This window comes from Mixophyes fleayi, chromosome 2 (assembly GCF_038048845.1).
Source record: "Mixophyes fleayi isolate aMixFle1 chromosome 2, aMixFle1.hap1, whole genome shotgun sequence".
Classification (NCBI taxonomy): domain Eukaryota; kingdom Metazoa; phylum Chordata; class Amphibia; order Anura; family Limnodynastidae; genus Mixophyes; species Mixophyes fleayi.
The window spans coordinates 78364295-78376819 of NC_134403.1; positions in this window are offsets into that span (position 1 = coordinate 78364295).

A 12525-nucleotide genomic window follows, 5' to 3' on the forward strand; every position below is an offset into this window, starting at 1 on the left:
CAAAGTAACTTCCACCTGAATGCTAGTTTCCCAGTAGAACATTGCTCAGAGCATTACACTGCCTTTGCCAGCTTGCCTTCTTACCATAGTGCATCCAGGTGCCATCTCTTCCCCAGGTAAATGATGCTCACGTACCTAGCCATCCACATCATTTAAAAGATCAGGCTTCCTTCTTCCATTCAATTCTGGCACACACATGCCCATTATAGGCGCTTTCAGCAGTGGACAGGAGTCACCATGGGCACACTGACTGGTCTGCTGCTACACGGCATCATACCCAGCAAGTTGTGATGCCTTGTGTGTTGTGAAACCTTTCTATAATAGCCAACATTAAGTTTTTCAGCAATTTGTGCTACAGTTGCTCTTCTGTGGGATTAGACTGGACAGGCTAACCTTCGCTCCCCACGCGCGTTAATGAGCCTCAAGAAATTGCGCTGAACAGGGAGGAAGTACATTCCTTACCGTAGATAACTACTCAACTAGATATCCCAAGGCAGTGGCACTAGCATTCATAAATGCCAAACATATTACCCAGGCAAGAATTAGTCCCTGACCAGGTTATGCAATTCCAAGGAGGCTTGCTGCAGACAACATGAGACAAATTTGGAGTCCTTCTTTTCCGCACAAACCCCTGCCATCCCCAGACTAATGGGGGGGAAGTTCTGAAAAGTCATTGCAACAGCTATTAATCGCTTACTACGAAGAGTCGCGGGATTCTCCCGGGTTCTTCTCTTTTAAGGGAATAACATTGACTATTTTGCTACAATGGTACCTGTCAAGGGGTGAAATATATTAAACAGCAAGTGAACAGTCAGTTCTTGATGTTGATTTGTTAGAAGCAGGAAAAATGTGCAAGTGTAAGGATCGGAGTGACTTAGACAAGGGCCAAATTGTGATAGCTAAACAACTGGGTCAGAGCATATCCCTAAGTATGCTGTAGACCAGTCAGAGTACCTACCTCTGAAAGTGCCTACAATGTGCATGTGAGTGCCAGAACTGTACCATGGATTCTCCCGGGTTCTTCCCTTTTAAGTGAATAACATTGACTATTTTGCTCCAATGGTACCTGTCAAGGGGTGGGATATATTAAACAGCAAGTGAACAGTCAGTTCTTGATGTTGATTTGTTAGAAGCAGGAAAAATGTGCAAGTGTAAGGATCGGAGTGACTTAGACAAGGGCCAAATTGTGATAGCTAAACAACTGGGTCAGAGCATATCCCTAAGTATGCTGTAGACCAGTCAGAGTACCTACCTCTGAAAGTGCCTACAATGTGCATGTGAGTGCCAGAACTGTACCATGGATTCTCCCGGGTTCTTCCCTTTTAAGTGAATAACATTGACTATTTTGCTACAATGATACCTGTCAAGGGGTGGGATATATTAAACAGCAAGTGAACAGTCAGTTCTTGATGTTGATGTGTTAGAAGCAGTAAAAATGTGCAAGTGTAAGGATCGGAGTGACTTCGACAAGGGCTAAATTGTGATAGCTAAACAACTGGGTCAGAGCATATCCCTAAGTATGCTGTAGACCAGTCAGAGTACCCACCTCTGAAAGTGCCTACAATGTGCATGTGAGTGCCAGAACTGTACCATGGAGCTATGGAAGAAGGTGGCCTGGTCTCATGAATCACGTTTTCTTTTACATTATGTGGATGGCCAAGTGCGTGTGCATTGTTTACCTGGGAAGAGATGGCAGCAGGGTGCACTATGGTAAGAAGGCAAGCCGGCAGAGGCAGTGTTTTGCTGGGAAACCTTGGTTCCTGGCATTCATGTGGATGCTACTTTGACAAGTACCGTCTACCTAAACATTTTTGCAGACCAAGTACATCCTTTCATGGCAAAGTTCAAAAATTTATGATGGCACAAGGGGCAGCTATATCAGACAGGAGGTTTTAATGTTGTGGCTGACCAATATGTGTATACATATATATATACATATATATATACATATATATATATATATATATATATATATATATATATATATATATATATATATATATATATATATATATATATATATATATATATAGATATATATATAGATATATATATATATATATATATATATAGATATATATATATATATATATATATATAGATATATATATATATATATATATATATATATATATATATATATATATATATATATATATAGATATATATATATATATATATATATATATAGATATATATATATATATATATAGATATATATATATATAGATATATATAGATATATATATATATATATATATGCACAAGGCAGATAGCCTGGAACATATGCCTCTGCCATTCTACACTAACCCAGTGACTTTGTCACATATCACCCTCCACTGTTTCAATCTGTAGGTGGATCACTTGTAATTTCCAAACACACCTTTATTTCTCACCTACAACTCATGCTGTAGAACAGTCAAGAGGGTTTGGGCAACTATTCCTTTTGGACCCAAAAGAATAGCGATTACTGGAGGGTCAAGGGTAGCTGACAAAGCCACTCTGTTTTCCAGAGTTTTACACACATTATTCATGGTAGACCTGTTCTGGCTTTCTTGTCCCTGACGGATATACCTTAATAGAGGGTAGTGTGACAGGCGGACCCCTACATTGAGGCTTGGGAGCATGGCACTGACACTGGCAGTTATGGAACCATGAACCCGATCTAATGCCACTTGCCACTCGTCTAAACGGTTACCAATCCTTTCAATATATATTTTCCTTGCTGGAACATTAGATTCAACAGTCCCTGGTTTATTGCCAGGTAAGGGTACAACAACTGTCGAAGTCAGCAAATTGGATAAAGTCATTTCAATTAAAATCTAGCAAACTTGGTTGTCTTTGTCTGAAAAGATGCGTACGGTACGCATCGACGTACAAGGGCACGCTACGGCGTGAAAGGGCGTACGCATCCACTACACGTGGCAGCAACAGTAATTGGTCTTTTACCATACATTCGCACAAACACTCATACTTATAAAATAGTACACATTAATGGTAGTTGCAACACATAGTCAGTTATGTCGAAATATAGTAGTATTTATATGTTATGTCAGAGTTACATGCATATTAGTGAAATACACGGAACGGGGTGAAGGAATAACATCATGAGTGGTATCATAATGAACCTTGTTACATATCCTACTGTTTGGTTCACTCTGCGAGGGAATCGCAGAGTGCATACACAAGTTATGAATGATAGGGAATTATGAACTACTTAAGACTAAGGAATCTTGGCGGGAAGAGCAGAGCATACCCCCTGCAGAGATGACCCCCTCCTTTGGATTCCTTTGGATGAAACAGCCAATGATTGACAACCCCTTGGACATTCCTGAGACCTGGACCAATAGATGCAAGCTATACCATCTTCATTGTATCACTGTATTTGATTGTGTATATAAGCAGCAGCTTGTGATCTAGAGTGCAGACATCTTGTCCCCAGACTTCAGGATTGAATGACTGCATTGGATCCAGAGCGCCTGCGATAAGTAATGGCTGTATTTACTATTACTTCGCTTGAGCATATTATTCTACTTATTGCAAATAAATCTTTGTGCTTTGGAAACACAAATCGAGGTTCGACAATCGTTATTGGTTAGCGACAATACGCACATAACAATTTGGGGGCTCGTGAGCTTTGGAGGTTTCGTTGCCGATGATACGCAAGACCAACGGATTTCGGTTCCTCAACAAAGGGTGGAGACGCGTCATAAACGGGTAAGAACGCATGGTGTTCAAAACCTGAATTTTACTCTGTGGTGCGAAACCGAATGTCCGTTTTGCATTATCTAGGGCACGCTAACTAGAACCTAGGGACAAAAGAGAAAACTGTTTCTTATTTCTGTCATTGTGCGTTTTAACTGTATTGCATTGCTTAGCGTATGTGTATTTTCTGCTGTGCGTACGCGAACTTCCGGTAGATTTGCCACGTGGTTAAACAATCGTCTTGATAGTTATTATATGTGCATAATATAATTACTTGTGAAAACCTCTGGGACATTATTACTATTGTTGGAAATTCTTTTATTTTCTGCGCAGAAAAGGTGTATGTCGTTTGATTTGTTGACTTTAAATACACTAAGGTTTTATCTATTGCAAAATAGAGTGTCAGTTGCTGTTTGACGAGGCAGGTGCCCAACTGGTGTACGGTATACAAGGCAGGTATAGCGGGGGGCGGAAACTGAATAAGTTTTCGCGACGTACACCCAAGGGTAATCGCATCGCTTACGGATTAGCTTTAAGCGTTGCGATTGCACCGCACGGCAAGGAAAGCCGTGATTGTGACTTGGGAGTAACGGGGAGGAATTACGTTGGTAAGGCTGGTAATTGACTTTACCGGATGCTACCAGTTGTAATAAACTCAACAGATTTTTGTTGGAGAGTCAGGGGTGATCAGGAAGCTGATAACCCTTTAGTCAGCATTGATATTTCTGTATTAGGGGTCCTTGTTTAATACAAGAGGAAGCGAGTGGACGCGGCTTGTAGCAAATACGTCCACAGGCCGGTAAAATATCTCTAGCAGTAGTGTTGAAAATTAGTGGCTGAATATTGTGTTATTTCTGGAACCCTATTTTGTGGCAGGATATTGTGATATTTCTGGGACCCTATTGTTCAATATGGGTGCTAAGCAAACGCTAGAGAAGGCCAAGGTACTGCCTAAGGAAGGTCCTATTGGTTCAGCGAGATTTCTCATGTGTAAGAAATATGGTGCATACGCAACTGCATATTGCGACACGTGGGTCAAGATGACCAAAGGTTGTGATAGGCCTTTCCCAACAATAGGGAGTTTTAATGCAGAGGTACTAAATACTGTAAAAGATAAAGTATGGTTGATTACGTCAACGAAAGTGAGGAATAAACATAATGATTGTTTAAAATTGTGGCAAATGGAAGGTAACATGTGGCAGAGCAGCGAATGCAAAGCGGAAGTAGGAGTGGCTAAAAGCGCGCGCACAACGGAAGTAACCGTCGAGAAGCGTGGCGAACTCAGCGCAAATGCGCCCCCGCCACCTTATGTAGCGGGAGGGGTAAGTACAACCGTTGTTAAAACTGAAAATAGAAAAATTGCTAAGTTGTATCCTGTTTTAAGCCAGTTTAAATCAAGTGTATCTGAAAATGAAGATGAACCCACTGTGATTTCGGCCATTGCCCATGCCGTTAGTGGACTAGAGGCTCAGCGCAAGTATGAGAAAATGGCTGAGATAGGTGAGAGTAGCGTGATCACTAGGAGTGAAAGCGTTCTAAATCTAGAACCAGCAAATCCTGTAGTGTCCCCTGAAGTCAGTGTACCAGAGGGTGCGTTCCCAGTCCGCACAATATCAGTTCCCAATGGGAAACCGGATAAGGATGGTGTAGTTCCTTTAAGAAATGTTACAATGCATTGTCCCTGGACTAGATCAGAATTACGCTCCATTATGACTGAATTCCCAGATCCTAGAAAGGAGTTAGCTAAATGTCAGAAATGTGTTAAAGACTTAGGAAATGCCCACGAACCAACCAATAAGGATTAGCGTGTAGTGTTGAGGGCGTGTCTTCCTCCCAATACTAACATACAAAAATTTATTGAAGATTGTTTGTTGGAGGAAGATGACACCTTGACTGATGAGATTAACCAAAAGAATATAGAAAGAATTGTCAAACACTTATATTTTCCAGTAGTGGTAAATTGGAGTAAGATTTTCACCATAAAACAAAAAGACAGTGAAACTGCAGCAGATTATTTTGGTAGAGCTCTTGCATCAATGACACAGTTTACGGGGATATCAGATATAAGGGAGAACCCACATCATAGGGTAGTAGCGGTAACAGTACTGATGGATGGTTTAAAGGAAAATCTAAAAACAAGAGTACAAACCTCAACCCCTGGTTGGAGATGCAGCACGGTAGATTCTCTTAGAGAAGTTGCTGTGGAACATGACAAAAATATCTTTAGGAAAAGGGAAGAAAAGAGTGACAAGTTGATGACGGTGAGTATACAGGCATTAGGGGAAATGCATACACGACCACCAGCATATAACCCACATAACGGGAAACGCAGAATGTTGAGATGTTACAATTGCAAAGAAGAAGGACATATGAGAAAAGATTGTACAAAGGGAAGGTATAATCCTAATGAAGGGTCACATAGATATCCTCCAAGGAGGGATTCACATAGACTAGAAGACTCACATTTACCCGCGCTTATTACAGCAGCAAATGCTGCGCGGGAAATCAATAGTCAGCGCTAGGGGTCAGGTCATACCTGTAGTCTACAGCCAGTGAGGTTAACTGAGAGTCAGAGTGAAGAACCAAAAATGATAGTTGACATAGCTGGTAGGAAGCAAACTTTTCTTGTAGATACAGGGGCGGCCCGATCTGTGATAACCTCTCCTTTCAATCTACAGGTTACCAGTAAAACTATTCCAGCTATGGGGGTAAGGGGAAAAGTGTTACATTATCCTCTAACTAAACCTGCTGAAGTTACTATTGGGCCTCTGCATACTAAGCATTCGTTTCTCTTGGCTGCAGCGACTCCTACTAACTTGCTAGGGAGAGATTTGTTATGTAAAATGGGATGTGTCACATACTGTACTTCTGATGGTGTGTTCTTAGATATACCGGAGAAGGTTGCACGTGAGGTACAGGATATATTGTACACCCCTCAAAGGTTAATGTTACACTCTCCTTTTATAGAACAAAGTCCATCTCAAGTAAAGGGGATGTTGCTGGAAATACCAGGTTCCCTATGGACCAGAGATGGACAGGACACTGGACTGATGGCAAATGTAGCCCTTGTCATGGTCAATCTAAAAAGTGGTAGGATAGCTCCAAAAATCCCACAGTATCCATTAAAACCGGAGGTGGAACTAGGGGTATATCCTGTTATTGAGAGGCTGTTACAACAAGGGATTTTAATTTGTACAGCCAGTACAGCAAATAGTCCCATTTTCCCTGTAAAGAAGAATGGGGGGAGGGGCTATAGATTAGTCCAGGACTTAAGGGGAATTAACAAAGTTGTTGAGAGCCAATTCCCCGTAGTCCCGAATCCAGCTGTCATCTTCATGCAGATTCCACCGTCTGCCAGTCATTTTACTGTCATTGATCTATGTTCTGCTTTCTTCTCAGTCCCTCTTCACCCTGACTGCCAATACCTTTTTGCATTCTCCTACAGGGGAGTGCAATACACATGGACCAGACTACCCCAGGGGTTCATTGACAGTCCCTGTATTTTCTCCCAAGCCTTACATGACTGTTTGCAATCCTTTCAACCCCACAATGGGTCTGTTCTAATTAAATATGTGGACGATTTGTTGTTGTGCTCTGATTCTTTTATGTCATGTTTACATGATACTAAATTGTTGTTGCTTCATCTTTCACAAACAGGGCACAAGGTGGCAAAGGATAAAATACAGCCATGTCAGACTTAGGTGAAATACTTAGGACACTGCCTCACTAAGGGGCTAAGACACGTGACAACCGACAGAATTGAGGCCATACAACACATGACTCTTCCGCAGAGCCAGAAGCAGATTCGTACTTTCTCAGGGATGTGTGGATACTGTAGATCCTGGATCCCAGGTTTTTCTATTCTGGCATTACCATTGCAGGAGCTAGTCTCTTCCTCAAAACCAGAACGTGTTGTACACACAGAAGAGTCAGAGAAAGCGTTCTTTAATCTTAAAGATAGTCTGACTAGAGCACCTGCATTGGGAATACCTGATTATGAAAAGCCTTTTGAGCTATTTTGTACAGAAGCTGATGGTTGTGCAGCAGGTGTCCTCGCACAGAAACATGGTGACGCTAGCATACCGGTAGCATACTACAGTGCACAATTAGACAATGTGGCAAGATCACTCCCAACATGTCTCAGAAGTGTAGCAGCAACGGCTCTTCTGGTGAGTAAGAGCGAGGACGTAGTATTAGGACATAATTCAACTATCTATACACCCCATGCTTTATCAGCTCTGTTAAATTCAGCCCAAACCAGACATGTTTCTTCAGCTAGATTCACAAAGTGGGAATTAGCCCTGATGGCACCCTCAAACATCAACATCAAACGATGTAGCATCTTAAATCCAGCTACATACCTTCCATATGTGTCTCTAGAGACACAAAGGGTGGGAGGTGAGGAGACCCTGGTTGATGATGAGTTAGGCAAGAATACTGACACGCATGACTGTATGGAACACCTGAATCAGACCTTTACTGCAAGGCCCGACATACGTGACACCCCCTTAGAAAATGTAGATTTTACGTTTTATACAGACGGGAGTTGTCATAGACAGACAGAGACGGGAGAGCTATGTACTGGTTACGCTGTTGTAGACGATCAGGATGTGGTAGAAGCTGAACCCCTTGGCCCACCTCACTCAGCCCAGGTGGCGGAACTAGTAGCACTAAGGAGAGAGTGTGAATTGGTAGAGGGTAAATCAGCCAATATATATACTGACTCTAGGTACGCCTTCGGGGTAGTGCACGATTTTGGGGCCCTTTGGCATCTTCGAAACTTTACGACAGCAGCAGGTACACCAGTGGCACACTCACAACACATAAAAGGACTTCTGACAGCGATACAGTTACCCAGAACAGTAGCCGTCATAAAGTGCAAAGCCCATACCTTTGAAGAAGACCCAGTGTCATTGGGCAACAACAGGGCAGACGAAGCTGCTAAATGGGCAGCAGGGCAACCTATGACTGTATCGACCGATGCTATGATGGTTTTTCAGACATTAGACACGCAGAAATTAATTGAAATGCAAGATTTGTGTTCCCTGCAGGAAAAGGCGGTCTGGAAGGCGAAGGGATGTGGTCAAGAGTCCTCAGGACTCTGGAGGGATGGACAAGGTAAGCCTGTAGCTCCCCGAACATACTATCCAAGCCTGGCTGAAGCAGCACATGGCCTGACTCACCTGGGTAAAGAAGGTATGTGCAAACTGGTGAGAGCATACTGGTGTGCTCCCGGATTTTCCTTTCAGGCTGGTAAGAAAGCAATGTCATGTCTTACTTGTTTGAGGAAAAATGTTGGGAAAACTATTCCAACTGAGCCATCCCACATCCCTCCTACAGACGGACCTTTCCAGGTAATACAAATTGACAATATCCAATTACCATCTTGCAGGAATTGAACGTATGTGTTAGTGTGTATTGATGTGTTTTCCGGTTGGGTAGAAGCATATCCGGCAGCCACTAATACTGCTGTGTTCACTGCAAAGAAAATTGTACAAGACTTTGTGTGTAGGTTCGGTATCCCTAGAATCATTGAAAGTGATAGGGGTACCCATTTTACTGGTGATATCTTCCAAAATATGTGTAAACTCATGGGAATCAGTAGCAGACTTCACACCCCTTACCGACCACAAGCCAGTGGTAAGGTGGAGAGAGTAAACGGTACTATAAAGAACAAGCTGGGTAAGATAATGGCTGAAACTGGGTTGGCATGGCCTGAGGCTTTGCCGTTGGTCCTCCATAGCATTCGAACCGCTCCTAGACCTCCTCTTAATCTGTCCCCCTTTGAGATACTGTGCGGACGACAACCTCATTTGATCGTGAGTCCACAAGACGACTTGAAGTGTAATAATGAAGTGACTGTACAATATCTTACAAGAATGAGTAGACAGCTAAAAGAACAACAACAAAAACTAAAAATGCTGTCACCTGGTATGCCAGAGACGAACTGTCATGATGTTGAACCTGGAGACTATGTTATGATCCGCAATTTCTTATGTTCAGGTTGTTTAACAGACAGTTGGGAAGGCCCGTACCAAGTGCTGCTGACCAGTACTACATTACTGAAGGTTGCAGAGAGAGACACTTGGGTCCATTCCACCCACTGCAGGAGAGTCCAACATCCGGAGAAAGTGCAAGATAAAACTAAGACCGACGACATAGAGCTGTCACTTGTGAGCCTGTTCCAGGAGACCTAAAGCCTGCAGTCGAGACATCTGAACCAGAGACGTTGCCTCCGAACTATCTTTCCAGCAATGGAGTGGCGGTTTTTGTTTTTCTTTTGTTCCAGGATTTTCCTTGTTTTTACTCTTTCTAGGACATTCTATTTTTGTGAAGGAGGATGGAGGACGGAGGAGAGTTCTGGGAGTGATACTGATGAAACGGAAGCCGAAGAAAAGTTAATAGGATACTCAGAGCAGCCCATTATCAAACTTGGTCCAGGGGTTATGAAAAGGTCTGCTAGCTCAGGAACTCGGAGGCAGTGTGAGGGGCTATTGTCTGATGAGTATTGTATCTGCAAGTTCTGTGACTCCCTAGTTGAAGAGAGATGCATCCAACGATGCCAGTCCCCCAGTACTCTGAATATAGGCGGGCATCCTTTGGAGGATTATCACTCCCTGGTGGGTAAGGTGCTAAACCAAACAGAGTGTTGGGTGTGCTCTCACGTGCCTCAAGGGCAGCATAATATAGGACTAGTGCCATTCCCTCTAAACATATCTGAAGTACTCGAATTGAGGGGTGGGAGGCCCATAGACGGGAGGTACAATAACACTAGGTCCCCTAGTCTGTAGCTTCGACAATACTCCATAGGCAGATCTTTGCTGTGCTTAAACATATCTCATGCAAAGCGCCTGGTGAATTGGGAGGCTGACCTATCAGATCAGACAATGGCTCGCCACACTCATTTTAGAGGGAGACTAACAAGGTCACTATTAGGCAGGAATGTTGATGGAGGTCACAAATTAGGGCGTATAACCAAACATAAGAAGGTATCCATTGGAAAAGTCTCTACAGATAAATGTAAAAATGTCATTAATGCCGACAAGTGTCTAGAACAAATGGAGACACTGGGCATGGGTAGTTTTATCAAAACTCTGTGTGATATAATTCGTGGGCATACTGCTCCTTATGTTCTCCCTGATGAATTTGTTTGTATTTTGTTTGTGGGAGGAAAGCTTATTCCTGGGTGACTCCGAGTTCCAAGGGCTTGTGTTTCTTAGCTAAACTGGTTCCTGAAATGACTATTACTCATGAAGAAATGGTTGATATTCACAAGACTACATCACCACCATACATACACACACAGTATGAACACCGTGGCAAGAGAAATATGATTCCTGGTGAGGAACCCATAACTACAAAATTGATTAGTGAAACTGCTGGTTTCCAAGTTATGGTTGCTCTAGATCTCACCAGGACCGCTCGGGGAACATTAAACTTTAAATATATCCAAGACCTAGCTAAATTAATTGATAATATCACCGAGATGTACGATGACACTTTCAGGTATACTGGAAGAGAGCTACAAGCGTACAAGAAGAAGTTGGTGCAACATAGACTGGTACTAAATTATCTTACCTCTATTACTGGTGGGTACTGTGTGACACTGGCCACCCAGTTCAGTGTCAAATGTTGCACGTACATTACTAATAATACGCATGACCCTAAAAAGGTTATAGACCGGAAGATGGATGAAATTTTACAGCTGAAATAGGAATTTCGAAAGAGCCATAATTCTTCGTTATATGAGGTCGGGGAAAAGGTGGTTCTCGTGGTTGAACCCTGTGAAATGGTTCTCCGATTTGGGGGAGTGGGTACAGGAAATGGTTGCTAGTGTAGGTAAGCTCCTTCTCCTTATACTGGGTGTCATCTTAGCAATTTGTTTAGTTGTCAAATGTGTTCCTACTGTGTTGAAGTGTGGAAAATGGTCTCATAGGAGTAACACTGAGAAAGAGACTGAAAGGGTGGTACCAGATACCGAGATCATGGTCTGTGGAGAAGTATTGTATAATCCTGAACTTGAAACGGTGATTGGGTGATAGTTTATTACACTATCAAAGGGTGGAGCTGTCGAAGTCAGCAAATTGGATAAAGTCATTTCAATTAAAATCTAGCAAACTTGGTTGTCTTTGTCTGAAAAGATGCGTACGGTACGCATCGACGTACAAGGGCACGCTACGGCGTGAAAGGGCGTACGCATCCACTACACGTGGCAGCAACAGTAATTGGTCTTTTACCATACATTCGCACAAACACGCATACTTATAAAATAGTACACATTAATGGTAGTTGCAACACATAGTCAGTTATGTCGAAATATAGTAGTATTTATATGATATATCAGAGTTACATGCATATTAGTGAAATACACGGAACGGGTTGAAGGAATAACATCATGAGTGGTATCATAATGAACCTTGTTACATATCCTACTGTTTGGTTTACTCTGCGAGGGAATTGCAGAGTGCATACACAAGTTATGAATGATAGGGAATTATGAACTACTTAAGACTTGGCGGGAAAAGCAGAGCATACCCCCTGCAGAGATGACCCCCTCCTTTAGATTCCTTAGGATGAACCAGCCAATGATTGACAACCCCTTGGACATTCCTGAGACCTGGACCAATAGATGCAAGCTATACCATCTTCATTGTATCACTGTATTTGATTGTGTATATAAGCAGCAGCTTGTGATCCAGAGTGCAGACATCTTGTCCCCAGACTTCAGGATTGAATGACTGCACTGGATCCAGAGCGCCTGCGATAAGTAATGGCTGTATTTACTATTACTTCGCTTGAGCATATTATTCTACTTATTGC